This window comes from Equus asinus, chromosome 2 (assembly GCF_041296235.1).
Source record: "Equus asinus isolate D_3611 breed Donkey chromosome 2, EquAss-T2T_v2, whole genome shotgun sequence".
NCBI lineage: Eukaryota > Metazoa > Chordata > Mammalia > Perissodactyla > Equidae > Equus > Equus asinus.
Window position 1 is genome coordinate 82,044,276 of NC_091791.1, and position 20,718 is coordinate 82,064,993.

The 20,718-nt window shown below is 38.7% G+C and overlaps 1 protein-coding gene across 1 annotated transcript in view; it reads left to right on the forward strand.

Annotated features, from left to right (window-relative positions):
- The window catches only part of LYST (lysosomal trafficking regulator), a 195,446-nt gene that overhangs the window by 15,463 nt on the left and 159,265 nt on the right, over positions 1–20,718 (forward strand). The gene's annotated exons all lie outside the window — the stretch shown is intronic.

Sequence of the window (20,718 nt, forward strand, 5' to 3'; positions counted from 1 at the left end):
ATAAAAACAATTTGTAAACTATAAAATCATATATAAATTTAGTAAATGCTTACATTCTAGTGGGAGGCCTCAGATAATGAACAAATACAGTATGTGCTATGTCAGATGGTGTTAAGAACGATAGAGAAAAAGCAGGGAGGAGGGAGGATAGGGAATGGAGAGAGGGGTGCAGTTTTAGCTACAGATAGCCAGAGAAGACTGCCTGGAAAGATGACATTTGAGCCCAAGACCAGAAGGAAGTGAGAAGGTAATCCATGCACCTCTCTAGGGAAGAGTGTTCAAGCAGAGGGAAAGGCATTTGCAAAAGCTTCGAAGCACAAGTGTCCTGGGCATGTTTGAGGATAGCAGAGAAGCTGATTTGTCTGTGGTGGAGTGTGCAAGGTAAGATGAGTAGAAATGAAGTCCGAGGTAAGAGGGAATAGGGAATCAGGTTGGTTGAGGCCTTGTACACCTTTGTAAGGACTTGGGCTTCCACTCTGAGTGAAAAGGGGACTCATCTCTTTGAATCGAGGAGGGATACCATCAGACTTGCCTTTTAAAAGGGTCGCTCTGGTGGCTAGATGGACAGTAGACTTTGTTTGGGGCCAGGCGGGGAGGGGTTGGGCAGGAGCAGAAGCAGGGATATCAGTTCGTGGACTCTTGCCGTAATCCAGGCCAGAGATGATGTAGCTTGGACCACAGTAGAATTGGTGGAGTGGTTGATTTGTGGGAAAGATGAGGGTGGAGTCAACAGGAGATTTAAAAGACACCAAAATTTTGTCCTGAGCAAGTAGAAAGATGGGATAGACGTGTACTGAGGTGAAGTTTATGAGAAGAGCAGTTTGGTGAGGAAGAGGTTTAAGAGTTGATTAGAAACAATAAAATTAGACATCTAAGTGGAGATTAGTACTAGTAAACCCTAGTGACTTTGTATTGAGGACACTTTTTATATCATCTTGACTATAACAGGGACTTAATATTTTCACCCATAAACTGCCAACCTTTTTCCTGCTCATTTTCTTTTTAGTTCTTTCGACTAGCCTAGTCATTCTTTTCAGCAAATCTAGTTTTGTTTTTATTTGCTTGCTCAGAGCATCTGTTTGTTAGTGTCAGTTGTAGAGAAAGCCATATAATCTAGAATTTCAGAGTACCTTTTTAGTTTGTTGCTGTATTTAACTTGAACGCCTTCATCTGATTAATCTTTTTCTGAATTATGTTTAGATGCCTGGCTTAAGTTCACGAACTTTTTTTTTTAAGCCTCAGTAATCTTGTTATCAAATGTGGTTTCACTTCACTTGGCCATTTGTGAAATTAAAATGGAAATGACCTATGTTTTTAATACTTTACTAATAGGTCAGTAATATACAGGGATCATCCCAATTCTTCTGTTTCATTAAAGTTGGCTGTTTCATTAAAGAGGGCCATTGCATGTTAAATGGAGATCTTTTTCATAAAGTAATGCAGTGTTTGGAGCAATAGAATTTGACCTGTAAAACTTGTATCAAAAATATATCAGGCTCAGGGCCAGCCCAGTGGCACAGCGGTTAAGTTTGCACGTTCCGCTTCAGTGGCCCAGGGTTCACCAGTTTGGATCCCAGGTGCTATACACCCCTTGTCAAGCCGTGCTGTGGCAGGCATCCCACATATAAAATGAAGGAAGATGGACACTGATGTTAGCTTAGGGCCAGTCTTCCTCAGCAAAAAGAGGAGGATTGGTGGCAGATGTTAGCTCAGGGCTAATCGTCCTCAAAAAAAAAATAATAAATAATTATATATATATAAAATCAGGCTCGGGGCTGGCCCCAAGGCTGAGTGGTTAAGTTTGCACACTCTCCTTCGGCTCCCCAGGGTTTCGCCGGTTCGGATCCTGGGCACCAATGTAGCACTTTTCCTCGGGCCGTACTGAGACGGCATCCCACAAAGCACAACTAGAAGGATCTACAACTAGAATATACAACTATGTACTTGGGGGCTTTAGGGAGAAAGAAAAAAAAAAAGATGGGCAGCAGATGTTAGTTCAGGTGCCAATCTTTAAAAAATATATATACATATATCAGGCTCCTAGAATTTAAGGTCTGCCCCTTCCATTAAGAACAGAGGTAATGAGCTAATATTTTTAAATGGATTTACAACCTAAATATATCCTGAAAGTATATAAAAATCTTTCAAATTAATAACTAATTATAAACTGATCTTGAAGTTGATGGAGACATTATTTCTATTTGATACTACTGTCATTTGCTATTGCTTCTCACCAGTATTTGTCCTTGTACCTCTTAATCCTGCTGGGCTTGTTTTATGGTAATTGAGAGAGTTACATTTGGAAATTTTGAATGCTTTCCAGGTCTAACTGCTGGGAAGAAAGAAAAAAGAAAAATCTTATCTAATAATATGAAAGAGTAATGCTTAAAGTGTGATCATCTTAATTAATCAAGAAAGGAATCAAACAGTTTTCCAAAAGGCTAGTCATTATTGCAGTCAAATGTGATTCTTTGAAATTGAAACTCAAAAAGGATGAGGAAATAGCAGAGCTTCTAGCTACTGTAAATGAGGGGAAGAAATAGATGAATGATAAGATAGAGTACTACACATATTTTATACAGCTGCTGCCACTTGTTTTTAAAAAGTAAAGAGAATAGAAGATTTTTGCCAGAAACATGAAGAATTGCATATTTTAAATTTAAAAATGGAGTGGGGGGAGGTGAAGCCAAGAAACTATACATTGAACATCTTGAAACTGATTCTTAGAAAAATTATAGACCAGATTGCTGAACAGATGCTTCATGATTTGTGATTAGAAAAGAAAGCCCTCATTGCTAAGACCCAGAATTGGTTTTTTAAGAACAAGTCATATTAACCGCATGCTCACTTTGCCAAAGATATAATAATATTAAATAATCTTTGTAAGCACCTCACATCTTAGAGTTCATTCCCATTTATTATTTCATTTAACCCTTACAACCTCCCTGTGAAGTGGTGTCAGATGAGGAGGGCCCCAATAGTGGGAGCCCTTGCAAGACACAAAGAGGACAGATGTGGGAGATTTTAGAAAGGACTTGCTTAGATATGGGGTAAAGATGAGGGAGGGATAAAAGTGGGCTTTAAGGATTCTACATTATCTGGGTGAATGGTGATGCTGGTAATTGGTCTTAATTTTAAAAATACAGTTGGAGAAGTAGATTTGGAGACATGAAATTCATCAGTTCACACCACTTTGGTGGAAATAGTTGTTATATTTTCTTTGTTGGAACTGAGTCAGACATAATTAAATTTTTAAAAATATATAGGTCTGGAACTTGGGAGAGAAGTCTGGAACAAATTTTAAAAATCTTCATTCATTTAGTAAATATATTCTTTCAAATACTTTTGGTAAGGAAAGGAGGACAGTGGGTGGAAGCTTGAGTGGGGAGATGTGATTAGGGAAGGTTTCTTTTTCTTTAAAGATGGTAGACTCAGGGACACTTAAGTGGACTGAGGGAAAGGGGCCATTGAAGAGGAAAGAAAATTGAAGCCACAAGTGAAAGGAGATAATCAGACATAATCTCTGAGGAAATAGAAAGGTTGGGAACAAGAGCATAGGTGAAAGGGTTACCTTGAAGAAGAGCGGTGATGCATCTTCCTATTTAAAAAAGAAAAGGAAATAGGGAATAGGTACACTATAAATAAGTATCCAGGATGGCATCTCTTGTCTCCATGAAGCAAGGTTATCTGCTGAGATTGAGAAGGAAGAGCATGGGTTGAGGTGTGTTTGAGGGGAAAAGAAAAGTTACTGTTGTGATTGGAAAAGGGACTTGACCAGGGACAATGACCTAATTGCTGAATAGTGATAAACACCCTTGAAGTCACAAATGTAGAAAGAGGCCAATCAGAATAGTTAAGCAGCTTTCTCCAGCAGCTCTTTATAACAGTACAGAAAGCAAATAGGCTGAACCTGGGTAGGGATTGGAAGGGAAGGTAGGATGGAGAAATTGGGTAGGGTGGTGGTATGAATCAAGAAATTGAAAGGCTGAACCATAGTATCCTGCTTGATTAAGGAAGAAAGCCAAGCCAAGATGGGGCTGATAAATGTGGAGAAGGAAGAATGTGAAGAATCTCAGTGAGTAAGCCGAGTAAAGGAAGTAAAAGAGTACTAGAGATGGAAAAATAGGCACATGTGATGTGAGAGTCGTAAATTTAAGACTGTGGAGTTGGAAAAATTGCAGGTGATGATAAAGGCCAGGATATGACCAATGATGGTGGGTAGCCAAGATTAATGGTATTAATTACAATAGTAATATTAGTAAAAGCTACTATTCTTTGAGTACTTTACTAGTCACTATATTAAATGCTTTCCATAGATTATCGTACTTATTTTTCACAATTATTCTCTAAGGCACATATTAGCTTCTCCATTTTACAAATGAGAAAACTGGGGCTCAGTGAGGTTAAGTAACTTTCCCCAAGGCACACAGCTGGGAAGTACTTGAGTCTTTCTAGCCCCAAAGCCCTTATGCCCTACTACTAAACCAAGCTAGCCTTCTGCCAAGTAGGGGTCACTGAAGAAGATGAAGTCAAAGAGCTCTAAATCCTAGTATGCTGAGATTAATTGTTATTACAGATAGTAAAGCCCCCAGAACAATAGATCTTGTGTGGAGAGGAAGACAGAGTTGTATGACAAAAAGTTCTCAGTAAATGGAGATGAATGACTCCAAGGTCAATAGGTGACAACTATAAATATATAGTATAGCCTTAGAAGTGGATAAAACGGGGGGCCAGCCCGGTGGTGCAGCGGTTAAATGCGCACGTTCTGCTTTGGCAGCGCAGGGTTCGCCGGTTCGGATCCTGGGTGCGGATTTGGCACAGCTTGGCACCCATGCTGTGGTAGGCGTCCCACATATAAGAAAAGTAGAGGAAGATGGACAGGGATGTTAGCTCAGGGCCAGTTTTCCTCAACAAATGAGGAGGATCGGCAGCAGTTAGCTCCAGGCTAATCTTCCTCAAAAAAAAAAAAAAGTGGATAAAATGGGATAATAATGATGCCCAAGTCACCTTTGGAAACCCGAATAACACTGACTTGTCTTCCTGGCCTGGGATCTGGGTGTATATAGTGATTTTTTAAGAGGAGGAGATGAAGTGATCCCTCTGTGTGAATTAGAGGATATGGGAAAGTTTCCTAGTAACAGAACTAGGGTTTCTAAAAGTAGGGAGTAAAGAATCCAGGGAGGGAGAAGGATGGGTGGGCAGGTAGGGTGATCATATAGTTTATTGACCAAACAGGTGTTATTTTGAAAATGAAACTATTAATTTCAGTAATAGTTACTCTGGGAAAACGGGCATAAACCAGGACTGTCCCAGGCAAGTGGAGATGGTTAGTCATATTAGTGATAGGTATCCAGAGGAGCTGTCACTTCAGAAAGAGGTTGTGGAGGCTGAGAAGGAATGAACTGAACCCTAAATTAGAGGGACGTAAATGGAGCTTATTAGCCTAAGATTATTCCCTCTAGCCCCGTGGTACTGCCCTGAAATGTTCTGGGTATGTCTCGTTTTATAAGGGTCTGGAGATTTGAAGGAAGTTCTGGATGCATCTTTAGATGAAGATTTGAAAGCCGTTAACATATAGATGATACTTGAAACCTTACAAGTGGATGAGATCATCAAAGAAGAACATGAAGAAAGGGAAGTGAGGAGGGGGAGAGAATCCAGAGGCTCACCAACATGAAGGAGCTGGCAAAGAAGAATCCAGCCAAGGAGACTGAGAAGGAGTGGTCAGAGGAGTAGGAGGAAAACCAAGAGATTTGGCATCTCACAAGTCAAGAGAGAAGAGAGAGTTAAGAAATGAATGATTAATAGCCTCATTTGCTTCGTGTTCCTCAGAGAGGTCAAATAAGATAAGGACTGGAACGTGTCCATTAGATTGGATTTGGCGCTTAGAAGGTTATTGTTGGTAGTGGCCTGAGTAGTTTCGGTAGAGTAGTATGGGCAGAAGGCAGACTGCAGTGCACAGAGAGGGGAGCGGAGGTGGGAAGACCACTTCTGGTATAGACTCCCCTGGTAATCTTGAAAGAGGAGGGTGGCAACAGGATTTTTTTTTTCTTTTTAAATTTAGGCAGTGAAGAAGCCATTGGAGATGAGGGGTTAAAAACTAAGAGAGAGCTGTAAGTCCAACCACTGCCTCCTGGTAATGTCTAGTCAGTAATTTTTTTGTCATTGAAAGACTGAAAGTAAGAGGAACTTCATAATAACTACAATTTGTCGGAAGCTGGAATGGGTGGGAAGAGTTGATTGAAAAGAGAGAATTCCTAATTTGGGTGAAATATTGGAAAGTGACATCTAGATTGTGGACTAACCCTAGGATTCTATTTTTTCCTCTACTTTTAAACTTTTTTGGGGGAATGGTTTAACCATGTTCCACACCCACAATTGTTATTGGGATGGTTTACTACTTTCTAGGGATTTCTTATACGTTTTTTTTTTAAGTTACCTGTGTCTTTGTACATTGGAAATATTTTCTGGTTAAGTATATTTAAATTTTCTGTTGTAGTAGTGTTTGATTCTTGGCTGAATTTACTGTTTTTAGTAACTTCTATTTATTTAGCATAAGTGAAATCAAATCTATCTGCTTGTTTTAGTATTATGAACTTTTAAAGACCAGTGATAGTATATTAATTTTTTTCCTTTCTTTTTCCTCTTTAAGATTGCTCTGATTGTAATTTGCTACAATGGAATTTTTGTTAGTTCTTGTTCACTTGTTTGAGTTGCTTAGATGGAAGAATAGTCATAATTGCATACATATTATTTCAACAACATAATTATTATACTTAGTTTAGATGAGTACAAAATTAAAACAATGGTAAGAATGATTTCCTCTTTTATTATAGTAATGTGGCTTATTTGAAAGGGCAACAAAACTTATTTATCAGTTCATAAAATGCATTCATTGTTATTGCTTGTGGGCATTCATTCATTGAAGTGCAGAATTCAGTGTATCCTGACCAATGGTAAAAGGAGATTTTACTGGTGTAACTGTAGGACAGCTGCTTATATCCATCAGCTTGCTCTTATACTACTCTTTAATATTTACTTGTCTAGATTTTGTTGAACCTTTAATGCATTATGATTTAGAGTTTATTAAAAATTAAAATCCTTTGTCATTTTCTGGATTTCCTCTTAAAGATGCTTCTAAAGACAGTAGTGCTGACAACTATTCTTGAAGTTTTTTCTCTGTTAGCCTTGTTTAAATATTTTGGAGACTATTTCTAAGTCATACGTTCCACACTACTGAAATATTTTTATTTTCTCTTCAGCTTATTTTTAAAAAACAGAATTTCAGTAAGGTAGTTTTGACAAAACCTGATTATGTAAAATTTAAGGAAACATTTAGAATGTGTAATTTTAATCTTAATCTTGATGCTTAGTATTACTATATTACTGTTTTCTGAATGTTGTACTGTCATAAAGTTCACAGCCTAAAAGACATTTAGAGATGCTCTAGTTTTGTTTTTGTTTTTGATTTTGTTTTTGTTTTGATATGTGTAAGAAGAATGGGGATCAGAAAGATTAAGCACTTTGCCTGAGATCCTAAAGAGAGTTTGAGGCAAAACAGAAAACTGAGTTTCTTGACTTTTAGTCTAGTATTCTTTCTACTATACCACCAACCTCTGGACATTTTAATGCATTTTAAGAAAGTAATCTCATAGCCGAGAGATACCGTACACATACATAGAAATGATAGTGTTTGTTTCTAGTTGGTAATTCATTTTTAACTGTAACCGTTTTTCTTCACACGTGTCTGCATTTAGACCACAGTGATAGGAACTAAATTGTGATGCTCCCCATTGTGGTAGAAAAAATATTAAGTATATGTTGAATTTGAAATGCATTTTCTCAGAAAGTGTTTAATATATTTTCCTTTTTTACTTCTGTTCTCTATCACTCCTAGTCCCTATGACCTTCTCTCCTACTATCCATCTTCATGGATGGTTAGGGAGCAATAGGTTAAGCAACCGGATCTCAGCTTGATCTCACTGTTATCTTTCTGATGTGAAATGTTTTGCAACAGTAAACACATTTGTCTGTAATTGACTGCCTCAACTAAATTGTTTTCTTTGAAAGAGAAGCTAGTTTTCATTGTGTCTATAAGAATTACGAAGGAATAAGAGGAAACTAGTACTGTCTATACTTGCAAGGTGTCTTTAAAGCTTGTAAATATGTGTGTTTAGGGGCCGGCCCAGTGGCGCAGCGGTTAAACTTGCACGTTCCATTTCTGTGGCCCGGGGTTCGCCAGTTCGGATCCCGGGTGCAGGCATGGCACTGCTTGGCAAGCCATGCTGTGGTAGGTGTCCCATGTATAAAGTTGAGGAAGATGGGCATGGATGTGAGTTCAGGGCCAGTCTTCGTCAGCAAAAAGAGGAGGATTGGCAGCAGATGTTAGCTCAGGGTGAATCTTCCTCAAAAAAAAAAAGATTAAAAAAAAGATTAAAAAATCTGTGTTTAGTATTTCTGAAACTTACTTTGCAGAATCTTTTACCTTATACAAAATATATATTAAAAAATATTGATCATTATGGTGTTGCCATATAAATTATTTTTATTATTTTCATTTCACATTCAGGATAAGGCTCCAAGCTGTGTTTTTAGTGTTCCTTTAGGAGGTATGGAAAACCATCATTTCTACAATTGATTTTAAAGAACTTTTAAACTGTATATTCTAAATTATAATATTTAACATAGGAAGAATAAACATCCAAGATTTTATTGCTGAAGTTGTTTGTTTTTAATCTAAAAAAATTTTGGTAAGGCTTTTAGGCGTTTCTGTAGTATTTTCCTTAGTACCTTAAATGCTTGCTGTGGAATGGAGAGAGGCTTTTGTAAATGTGCCTATTTATTTCTCAGAGTTTTAGTCGTGGGGAGATTTCCTAAAGGAATTTGAATGTTAAATATTTTCAAAGTTAGTATTAAGTAAATTGGTGTTTATTTATTGAGCTTTTGCCATTTGTGGCACAGTGTTAGGCACAAATAATTTTTTTTTTTTTTTTAACAACTAAGGCCTAATTTCCCTTCTTGAGGAAAGTATAGTCTAGCTTGGAAAGAAATAATACAATACTGTAATAACAATGTAGTGAGTCCTAAGGTAGAGACATGTAGAAAAGTAATTGATTGGGGGTTAATGGGAATTTCTGTGGCAGCAGCACATGATTAAAAAAAAATTAGTGAAATCATGTTGAAAAAGTGTGTACCTTAAGGAGGAATTATGGGGTAGTACAGTGTGATATGAGATGTGTTGAGAGATTAGAAAGGTTAGATGGTGGAGGGAATTGCATAGCACCATAATAAGGAGTTGGGATTTTATTCCCTAGGAATTGGAGTGTCATTTATGATTTTAAGGAATGTGAGTGACATTTTTAGCAGTAGTAGAATTTAGATTGCATGGAAAATAGACCAGGCAGACTGACCCATTAAGAGGTTGTTGGCATTGTAAGTGAGAGGAAATGGGCCTGAGCGTGCTTAGGCATAAGGTTAGAGGGGAAGGACCAAATTCAAGGTGATGATCATAATAGCTAATAATTCTTGATCTTCCTACAATCTGCCGTGCACTATGCTATGCATCTCATTTAATTTTAGTCTTCACAATAAAGTTAGTTCTCTTAGGAACTCGGTTTTATAGGTAACTAAGGCTTACGGAGAGGAGGTCAGGTACCCAAGGTCGTAGACTTGGCGAGTAGCAAGGCTATGCAGGGATGAACCAGCAAGCTGCCAAAGGAAGAATTGACTAGGTCCCAGATGAAGTTCTATTCTGGTTTCTCTCCTGAATGACTGGATAGAGGCCATTAACTGAAACAGGAATGAGGAAGGAAGAATTGGTTTGTTGGAGGGAGGACTCAATGTTTGCTTTCAAGAATAGAAATTTATGTACAGAGTACAGTGAGATTACCTGGGTCTGATTCCTGCCTCTGACACTTAGTAGCTCTTTGACTTTGAGCAATTGCCTAACTTCAGTATGCTTCAGATCCAAACATGTGACAAATAGGGATGTAATTGTACTTATGAGATTGTTATGAGGATTAAACCGACTGCTATAGTAGAGCGTTTACTCTAGTGCCTGATGTGTCATAATCAGTCATCATAGGTGTTAGCTCTTATCATCATCATTATTATCATTATTCTATAAAAATCCAGAGATCTGTTTTGAATATGGATAAGCCATTCAGTATAAAACTTATAGCACATTCCTTCTGGCAGGGATATAAAGCCAGGGGAGATGATTTACCTGGATGGGCCTTCATAGTTTCCTTTGGTGCAGCCTCGCTGTAAGCACAACGTCTCAGAATTTTCATTTTTTTATGGTGCTTATGACCAAACATAGGTTCTTCTCAGATATCTGCTTGCCCAATTTGTTTGTTTTAGGGAAAATGAACTGCTTGTTGAAGGGCTTAAGTTTGATACATTTTGGTGTGACTTCCTTTGAGTTTCCTTTACAATTCTACCTTGCTACACTGTGCCTGGGTTTCCTTTATTTCCTCGTCAGCTTTGTCATATGAGGAGCCAGGATGACCTCTCCCCTCTGGGCCAGTCACAGGTTTCAAGGCAACTATAATGGAGAATGTTAACCAAGTCTTCATGGGCGTGAGGAGGGGGAAGGAAGCAGGTGGTGGTGTTTGTCAACTCCCTGAAATATGAAAAAAATAGTATGTACACTTTTCTGGGGCCATTGCTTTCTTAGATCTCCCCTCTCCCCCCGCAAAACCATTGCCCTTTTTTCATTTTATTGTTTCTTTATTTGAACAGCCCATACAGTTCTACGTAAATTGAAAATATTTCATTCAACATATTTCTGTATTTTGTTTAGCCTAAATGCATAATATGGAATGAAAGTAGAAAGAGTACAACTGTTTTTTCCCCACATTTACTGGCTAAGGATTATTATAGTCCTACATTTTTAATATGGGACATCTAGGTCAGAGTCAACTTTTACTCCTTTTGTGTTGCAATTCCAGTTAGAGCTGAAAGTGTTACTTCTTGTTAAAATGTAAGCACTTCTTTCTAGGAGGAGCAGAATCTTTTTTTTCCAATTCATTTACTTCTTCATGTAAACGAGAAATGTGAAAACATACAGGAAAATATAATGTGAAGCAGTGGAACACCTTGAGAAGTTTGGGGTGGCAGGCTGTATTGCCTGGAGGGGTGTAACAGTGTGGGACAGAGAGGCGGGATCACTGCCTGCTTACCATTACGTCAGTCCCAGACCTCACCACTAAACTGCTCTGACACATAGCTTTCGGAAAGTAGTTTAGCTGTGAGAAGGCTCTCAAAAACTTCATGCAGTACTAAGAAAAATATTGGGTAGGAATCTGAGGACCTAGCTATGAAGTCCTATGACTTTTGGGAAATCTCTTGACCTCCATTTGCCTTAAAGTTTTTTTTTTTTTTAAAGATTGACACCTGAGCTAGCAACTGTTGGCAATCTTTTTTTTCCTTCTTCTTCTTCTCCCCAAAACCCCCCAGTACATAGTTGTATATTCTAGTTGTGAGGGCCTCTGGTTGTGCTATGTGGGACGCCACTTCAGCATGGCTTGCCAAGAGGTGTCATGTCCACGTCCAGGATCCGAATCAGCGAAACCCTGGGCCGCTGCAGCGGAGCTCTAGAACTTAACTACTCGGCCACGAGGCCGGCCCCTGTAAGCTTCTTATCTGTAAAATTTTTTTTCTTTTTAAAGATTTTATTTTTTCCCTTTTTCTTCCCAAAGCCCCCCAGTACACAGTTGTATATTCTTCGTTGTGGGTCCTTCTAGTTGTGGCATGTGGGATGCTGCCTCAGCGTGGTTCGATGAGCAGTGCCATGTCCACGCCCAGGATTTGAACCAACGAAACACTGGGCCGCCTGCAGCAGAGCACGCGAACTTAACCACTCGGCCACGGGGCCAGCCCCTCTTATCTGTAAAATTTTGAGGGAGGTACTAAGGTCATTTAACTTTGTGAGTGTTGATTCCAGAATAGATTCTCATTATCAAATCATTCATAAAATGCAAACTCCCCTGCTGTTTTTCTTTACTGGCAGTGAACTTGTTACTTACTTCAATGGTAATTGAAAAAACTTCGTTTTGAGTATGGCAGCTACTTCGTATAAATGGTTGTCTTCTGAAGGTTCATTTCTTTTTTTTTTTTTAAGATTTTATTTTTTCCTTTTTCTCCCCAAAGCCCCCCGGTACATAGTTGTGTATTCTCCGTTGTGGGTTCCTCTAGTTGTGGCATGTGGGACGCTGCCTCAGCGTGGTCTGACGAGCAGTGCCATGTCCGCGCCCAGGATTCGAACCGACGAAACACTGGGCCGCCTGCAGCGGAGCACGCGAACTTAACCACTCGGCCACGGGGCCAGCCCCTGAAGGTTCATTTCTAAGGTGGTTGTTTAGAACGTAAATGATTTGCCCTTACAGACAATGTTATATGAAGTGTTTTTATCCATAGGGCTCTTCTTCTCCAGGCTGTTTTAAGTTACACTATACCTGAATGTGGCCTTGTGAGAGAACCCTGGGAAGAAGGTCTGGGGAAGTGCAGATTGCCTCATGAAACTTAACTGGCTTACTCTTTGCCTCACATGCTGCTGCCCTACTTTTGGAGCCCTTGCCCAGATCATCGTGGCCACCGCAAATGGCTTGGAGGCGTGGGAATCCCCTCTCCCCTTGCCTGATAGGCAGGGTCCTGGGGGAGGGTGGGGTAGAAATGTGTTGCTAGTAATCGAAGGTGGAACTCTGAATTCATTTTCCCATGGGGGCATGTATTACTCAGACTCCATGGGCTCTGGAGTTCAAAGCCTTAACGACATTTCCTTCGTGATGCCACATTAGTGCCCAAGGAACTGGAGACCACAATGCAAACTTCATAAGGATGTGTGACATCCTGACTTCCATTCGGAAGTTCTTTAGTGCAGAATTCAGAAAATCAAGTTCAGTGTTTGTCAAGAAGGGCCTGAGCTCTAAACAACTGCTATCATCTAAACGACTGTTGTGATTTCTTTTGAAGTTAATTGGTTCAATGAAAGTTGAACATCCCTCCAAGTATGGTGAATTATCAGTAATTAGGGGGTTGTGATTTGTCTTGTGGAAGTTTTTAATTTGTGAAACCATTTGTCTTATTGCTAAAGTGGTTTTTATGGATTCTCTCATTCAATTATTTAATTTAGAACTTTGTTAAGGTGTCATATCCTTCCCTAATCCGCATTTTAAAGTCCAAAATTTTGTTAAAACACCCATTAAAATATATTTTAATTTTTCATTTTCAATGACTATCAAATTTTACGTCAGTTTTCTCAAGAGAATATTTATTATCCACTATAGCATAGGTTGTAAACATCCTTATGTTAATAAAAAAATGTGGTATGCAAATAATATCCTAGTGAACTTTCTGTTTTAAATGTGTAGTTGGGGAATTATTCTAGTGGTTATTGTTTAACACATCTAGTATGACCAAAAATTTACACGGTAAAGCTCAGATTAACAGATATTTGCTTGCTTAAATATTGTATAATTTAATTCAGCTCATGTGCCTTAACTAGCTTATTCCTTAGAATTCTGTTAGTCTGAACAAGGTCAGGTCATAGTCTCTTCTCTCCTCCCCCACCCAAGTTTCCTGCATTTCAAACATATAGCTCTGTGTATATAGTTATAGTTACAAAAGTTTGTAGAGAGAGAGATTTTTCTTTTCTTTTCTTTCCTTTTTTTTTGTGAGGAAGATTCGCCCTGAGCTAACATCTGTTTCCAATCCTCCTCTTTTTGTGCTTGAGGAAGATTAGCACTGAGCTAACATCTGTGCCAGTCATCCTCTACTTTGTATGTGGGACGCCTCCATGCATGGCTGATGAGTGGAGTAGGTCCACACCTGGGATCCGAACCCAAAAACTCTGGGCTGCCAAAGCAGAGTGTACAGAACTTTAACCACTCAGCCACCGGGCTGGCCCCTAGAAAGAGATTTTTAAATCTTGTTTCCAAGTGTACAGATTGCAGGTGAACTTGAGTAAAGGTTCTGGATGACATTTAGAGATGGTATTTAATGTTAAGGAAACTTCCTTGCCTGTTGTCTAATTTTTAATTGACCTAATAGAAAGGCTGTCTCTTCTAAACTTGGTTATTTTAGTTCTAACTAATTAGCTCCAAAAACATATAACTCCAAGACAACTGTCATGGGACCTAACCATGGGACTTTGGACCTATGGGCTTCAGTTTTTGTCACGTGTAGAATGTAGGATTGGGGAATATGATGTCTAAAGTTTCTGCCATTGTGAAAATGTGTGATCCTAACTTGTTTGTGTTCATTCCTTTATTCATGTCATTTATGAAGTGATATAAATAGTGTGATTTTTTTCTCCTAAGGTTTTTTGATTTTTACTGATGTGTTGCAAAGAATATATGAAATCATTGGGAAAGTCACTAATCAGTCTATAATCAATATGTATTGAACTCTGGAGAGATGAGATTTAGCATAGTTAAGAGTCCATATCAATCAAGCCTATTTTCAGGAATTCTGCTTCAAATTGTGGCAGATTCTGATTCAACAGAATTTATTAAGTACTTATTACTCTGTACATTATTTTGTTTAGTTCTCAAAATAGTCCTCTGATTTATAGCAGTCTCCTCCTTTTTGGCACATAATATATTTTTGAAAAATATTGTTTCCAGTGGTAATTTCTCTAATATTGTTGTAATTTAGAAATTTAGGCAAGTATATCATAGTACTTTGAGTTGGAGTCTACCAGGATTTTTGGCGTTTGGTGAGAGATTGGGAATTGAGTCCCTCAGGTGTTACTGTTTGATGAGGAAAAAAGTATGCCTTCTAATCAGGCTATAAGAATAAAGTTCATTATTATAACATTTTTTCTTGTCGTTTTCCCTTTATTGCTTCTTTTCTGGAGAAGTCACAAGGCAGGGAAAAGGCAAAATATACAGTTGCTCCCTGCTTTTATTTTGAGCAGCTCTTTGGAAACTACATCGTCATAAAGCAGAACATCAACACCTCCCCGCAAACTGTTCTGTGAGGAGAGGCTGCAGTGGTCTCTTTCTTCCTCCAGATGGCACTCTCCGTTGTAATGTGTTCAGCTGGTGCTGAGCATTTTAAAGAGAACTGTGACATTTACCGAGAATGTTTATATGTTGTTAGAGAATCTCTGAAGATCCACATATCGACTCGGTGGGATAGACATTGTATAGAAAAGACAGCCAGACTTCACACAGCTCTATGTGACTGGCTAGTAATTGCTAGATTCCCAATCTGCCCCCTTTGTTTTCACCAGTGTCACAATGATGACTATTTGACTATTCAGAACCGATTCAGAAACTAGCGAAAATAGAATGAGTAAGCAGATTAATAAATATTTATTGAATAAATAATAAATATTAGTTGAATGAATGAATGAATGAATGAAAAAGGGAACTGTAGCACAATGGATTCTTCCTTTCTTATCACCATGGCCACTGGCTGTTTGACAGTTCTTGAGGAAGAAACATGGTGATCTAGGGAGCACTTCTTGCCCTATTGTTGAGCTTGAGATTTTATTTTCAATGGTAGATGTCATGTCAATGGTAGCACTGACTAAAACACAGAAGTGACAAGGTATTAAAAAATGTCTAAAAGTGAAGAATATCGATAGTAATGACTTGGTGTAGGGGGCAGGTGTAGTAGTTCTGCATGTCAAGAAGATAAATGTGTGAAGATCCACAAGACTAAGGGTGGTGGCTTAATTCTGTGATCTTTTGGGTAATAGGTTGTGGAAATTAATCACAGAACCAGAACAGAGCTAAGATATCAAAGTCAGTTGTCCACATGTCTGTGGGAAGTCTCACTCAATCAAAGCAGAGCCACTGTTGACTTATTTTATTGACCATTTCATTTCCAGAAGGTAAGGGAAATAATCAAGGGAGCTGATACTCTGAGCCTGATTTTGACACATTGTGAGGGCTGAATTAGACAAGTGAACATAATGGGAATCCTGAGAGAAAGGCCATGTCATTCATTCAACAAATTCAACAAATGACCGAATGCCTTCTATGAGCCATGTATTGTTCTAGATGCTACAGATTTAGCAGTAAATGCAACAGACAAAATCTCTGTCATCAAGGAGCTTTCATTTTAAGTGCTTACAATGATCTGTTGTCTGAAAAACTAGCCTCATGGTTACTTAACTGCAGTGACCTTAACTTTCACTTCACTTCAGACACTTACCTGCAGGGTCACACTCTGGGTGTTGTCATCATCTGGAACTGCTTGTTCCTGAAATCTAAAAATTCCAAGATCCTTCTTTCCCACATTTTCTGTTCTTCAGTCTCCTAGGGATTGATTACCTGTATTTCTCCTGTGTATCAACATTTGCCTGGCCTCCTTCTCTTTCCTGTCCAGCCTGTATCCCATTTTGACCACATGGATTGTTTTCTCACCTGTACCCTTGCTTGTGTTCCACTTGTGCTTCTGCTGCCTCCACCCACCAAAACTCCCATTTCTAGATCAGTGATACAATCTGCATTCCCTACTATTAGATCAAAGTAGCTGAATCCTGCTGGAGAATCTCAAATATCAGGAAAATTGATACTACCAGAAATTGATGGTTTTCAGCCTCTACTGAGCTCTCAGCCCACTGGGAAATCATTTTATTTATCCTTGGCCACTACTCTTTCCATTCTTGTTTTCCTGCTTCTCATTTTGCATTTTGACACCAAATTTACTGTAATTCTCTCAGAAATTTGACTTGAGCTGCTCTTTCTGTCTGTAATGACTTTCTTCCTTCTTTTTCTTCCTTTACCTGTTCAACTTTTCTCAAAGATTGCCTCCTTCATGAAGCTTCCCTGACCACTGAAATTGGGTTCAGTGCCCCTTATCAGTACACAATTCCCTGTGTATTGTTTGCCTTTGCCATCATAATGTGATCTTCTTGGGGGCAGAAACTGAGATTACTTCCACATTTTGTATTCTTAGTGTCTGGCACAAAGTGCCAAATGATAGCCAAATGAATAAATAATAACAGGAAGAAGAGAATGAAGCAAAGCTGGAATATAGAGAATTGGGAATAAAGAGTTCCTAAATTTCAAAGAAAAGATAGGTGAGATGCCACAAAAGGGAAAGTGGTTCTAAGGTGGCCATAGACAGAGTCTTTAACGAACAATTGGAAATCGTATGTGAAAAAAAGGGGGAGGTAAAGTGGCCAAGTGAACTCAAATTTAAAAATAACATGTGCGGAAGAAGGAAAGAGGGATATGAAACAAACAAAAAAGGATATAGATATAGCTTTCTCATAGAAAAGAGGAACACAACCCTATGAGAATAATGAGCTCAGGTTTTGAAAAAGGTTAAGGCTGACCTTTTGCATTTTATATGCAGAAAATGAAAACAACAAAGAATACATTCATTTAAACAAACTGTCCTTATAATTGGATACAGAGAGTAAATGAAACTTCTCAGCTTCTGTTTTCTTTCTGTCTTGTCTGACATGAAGAATGATCTACACACCAACTAATAAGGATGTAAGTAAGAATATTAAGAGGAGAAAATTTAAGCCCAAGATTGGGGAGGAGTTTGTACCAGAACCTCTGGCTGCTCTAAATGAGTTCACATCTCAGGTTCAGGTTCTGAGAAAATTTGTTAATGTTACTGATGAACTAGTAATCTTTGAGTAATTGTGGTGAATTTGAAAACTTTTAGAAGACCGTGGGGGAATAAACTTCCAAAATTATAAAAAAGAATGTAGATTCCATAGATCTTAGTGAGCTTGATGTTACTTCCACAAAAGATTCGAGAGATCATTTTTAAATATATGCAAATATTTACATAAGGAAAAGATGAGCAGTCAGGTTATGGGGTTTTCTAAGAATAATTCATTCCAGATAACCCAGTTTTCACTTTAGGCAAGCATGCTACATGTACCGATTAGGTGAATGCTGCAGCTGTAATATTTCTAGATTCCCATAATGTATTTGACATCATCTATTCTGTCATTCTACTCTTGGAGACATGATGGAGAATTGGACTATAGCATGGGTTCGTTATGGAACAACAGAATTCAATCTTAGTTACTTATTGTCAGCCTCTCGGAAGTCTCTTAGGGGCTGCTGGTTTTGACCTTGTTCCACTCGTCAGTTTAACACCTGCTTCCACTTCTCACTCTCAGCTGGTAACCTTGCAGTTTGTTTCACTGAGAAAATAGAAGTATCCAAACCTTGATCCTTTCACTGCCAGATATACTCATCTTCCTGCATCTGTACTCATGTACTCTGTCATCCTTCGTATTCCTTTAGATGAACTGTCACTGTTCCTAGCTCTTATACATTGGATACTCTTTATTTTGCCTACCCTTTGTTCATGGAATTATCTCCTCTCATTCTAATTTTTCATCTATTTTTCCTTTCTCTGTTGGAGAAACATGCTATACAAACATGCTATAATCTCTCTCTTTTTTTAAACCTCCCGTATCCCAGTCTCCTTCAAGCTAACACCCATATTCTTGCTACCTTTCATGGCAGAACTTCTCAAAAGAGCTGTCTAAACTCCTTGCCTCCATTTCCTCACCACTCTTTGCTACTCCACTGAGACTACAAGTCTTGGACAGGTTTGTCAGTAACTTCAATGTTTCTAAATCCAGTGGCCAGTTCCCAGTCTTCGTCTTACTCAACCTCTCAGCAATATTTCCTGTTTCAAGCTTTCTTCACTTGGTTTCTGAGAGGCCCCACTCTCTTGATTTTTATTCTGCCTTACTTGTTCCTTCTCGGTCTTCTATGGTGGATTCTCCTCCTCTCCCTGACTTGATGACGCTAAGCCCAAGGCTCAGTCCTAGAATCTCTTCTCTGCTCCATTTATACTCATTCTCTATGTCCCCACTCTTCAGACTTTAGCCACTAGCCACAGTTCTATCATTGTGGAACATTCTATTGGACAGCACTGCTCAGGGTTATTTCATCCTTCTAGTCCCATTAAAATACATCTATATGCTGATAACTTCCAAATTGATTCACTAGTTCCAGCCTCCCCTGAACTCCAATTTGGTATATACAAATGCTTATTACTTGGTTTCCAGACACCTGTCAAAGTTAACATGGCTAAAACAGAACCTTATTTTCCCTCCCATCCTGCTCTTCTGTAAGTCTTACCTATAAGTGGATAGTGCTGTTCTTCACACAGCCTTTAAAAACCTTGTGGTCTTTTTTTTGGTTAGGGGAGGGAAGGGTGGGCAGGAAAGAGAATTCCTTTCTTAGGGAGAAACAGTTCCAGGGGAACACTTCTATTTCCTCTTTCCACACCTTACTTCAGTCACTGAGAAGTAGGAGTGAGTGTCTTTTCTCACTCTTTGTAGTAATTTTTAACTTCTCTTTTTCTCTTGCACTCAGTATCCAATGCGCCAAACATATGCTAATCTCAAAGCCCAGGAATACTCTTCTTGAATACCCACAAGGCCCATTTTCTTACTTCATTCAGATTTTTGCTCAGATATCACCTCTTCAGATATTTCTTGTCCATCCTATCTAAAATAGCACTCTGTCACTCTGTACCCTTTTTCTGTTCTCCTTTATTTTCATAACACTTACCACTGCCTGACATTACAATGTTTGTTTTTCATCTGTCTCTACCCCACTAGAAACCATGAGGGGTAGGGATTTTATTTTTTCTCTGTCCCCAGTGCAAAAAATAGTAGCTGGCATATACTAAATGTTCAGTAAACATTTGTTGAATTAAATGTCATATTGATGCAATTTCTGATGACATAAAACTAGGTGGTGTAGCTAATACATTGTCAGTTTTTTGCTTTTTGTTTTTGCCATTCATATTTTATCCTTTACCAGTCACCAGTATTAGAGAAAATGAAATCTATTTTTCTGAGAAGGTGGTTTATATCATGATAGGTATTTAGTTATTATGCTTTTCATATATGGTAAATTTTAAGAATACAAAAATTTGGGGGCACTGGGCTCATGGCATAGTGGTTGAGTTCAGTGCACTCTCCTTTGGTGGCTTGGGTTCGGATCCTGGCCATGGACCTGTACCACTTGTCAGCCATGCTGTGGCAGAAACCCACATATAAAGTGGAGGAAGATTGGAACGGATGTTAGCTCAGGGCTTATCTTCCTCAGCAAAAAAAAAAAAAGAAGAAGAAGAAGGGGCCGGCCCGGTGGCGCAGCGGTTAAGTTCGCACGTTCCGCTTCTCGGCGGCCCGGGGTTCGCTGGTTCGGATCCCGGGTGCGGACATGGCACTGCTTGGCAGCCATGCTGTGGTAGGCGTCCCACGTATAAACTAGAGGAAGATGGGCACGGATGTTAGCTCAGAGCCAGGCTTCCTCAGCAAAAAGAGGAGGACTGGCAGTAGTTAGCTGAGGGCTAATCTTCCTCCAAAAAAAAAAAAAAAAGAAGAAGAAAAAGAAGAAAAAGTTTTGGTAATATTGTTGGAAGCAAGTTTTATTTGTTATGACATTATAACAATAGTTGTATTAGCAGTTGAAAATTATAGTAATAATAATGATTTTTAAATCTGGCATTGTAGCTATAAAATGCAAAAAGTAATAAGGCAGAGTCCCTGGCCTTAAGAAACTTGTGACCTAGCAGGTAATACAGTCATATAGATAAGTAACTACAGAGTGTCCCTGTGTTTTGGAAACAGAGGCGAATATATATAATGCCCTAAAGAATCTTCAATCTATTAAAAACTGTATTTCCAGATTTTATGGGCACTTGGTATAATATAGGGTGATAAAAATTAGAATACGGCTGTGTATAGAGAGTGATGGCAGAGTAAGG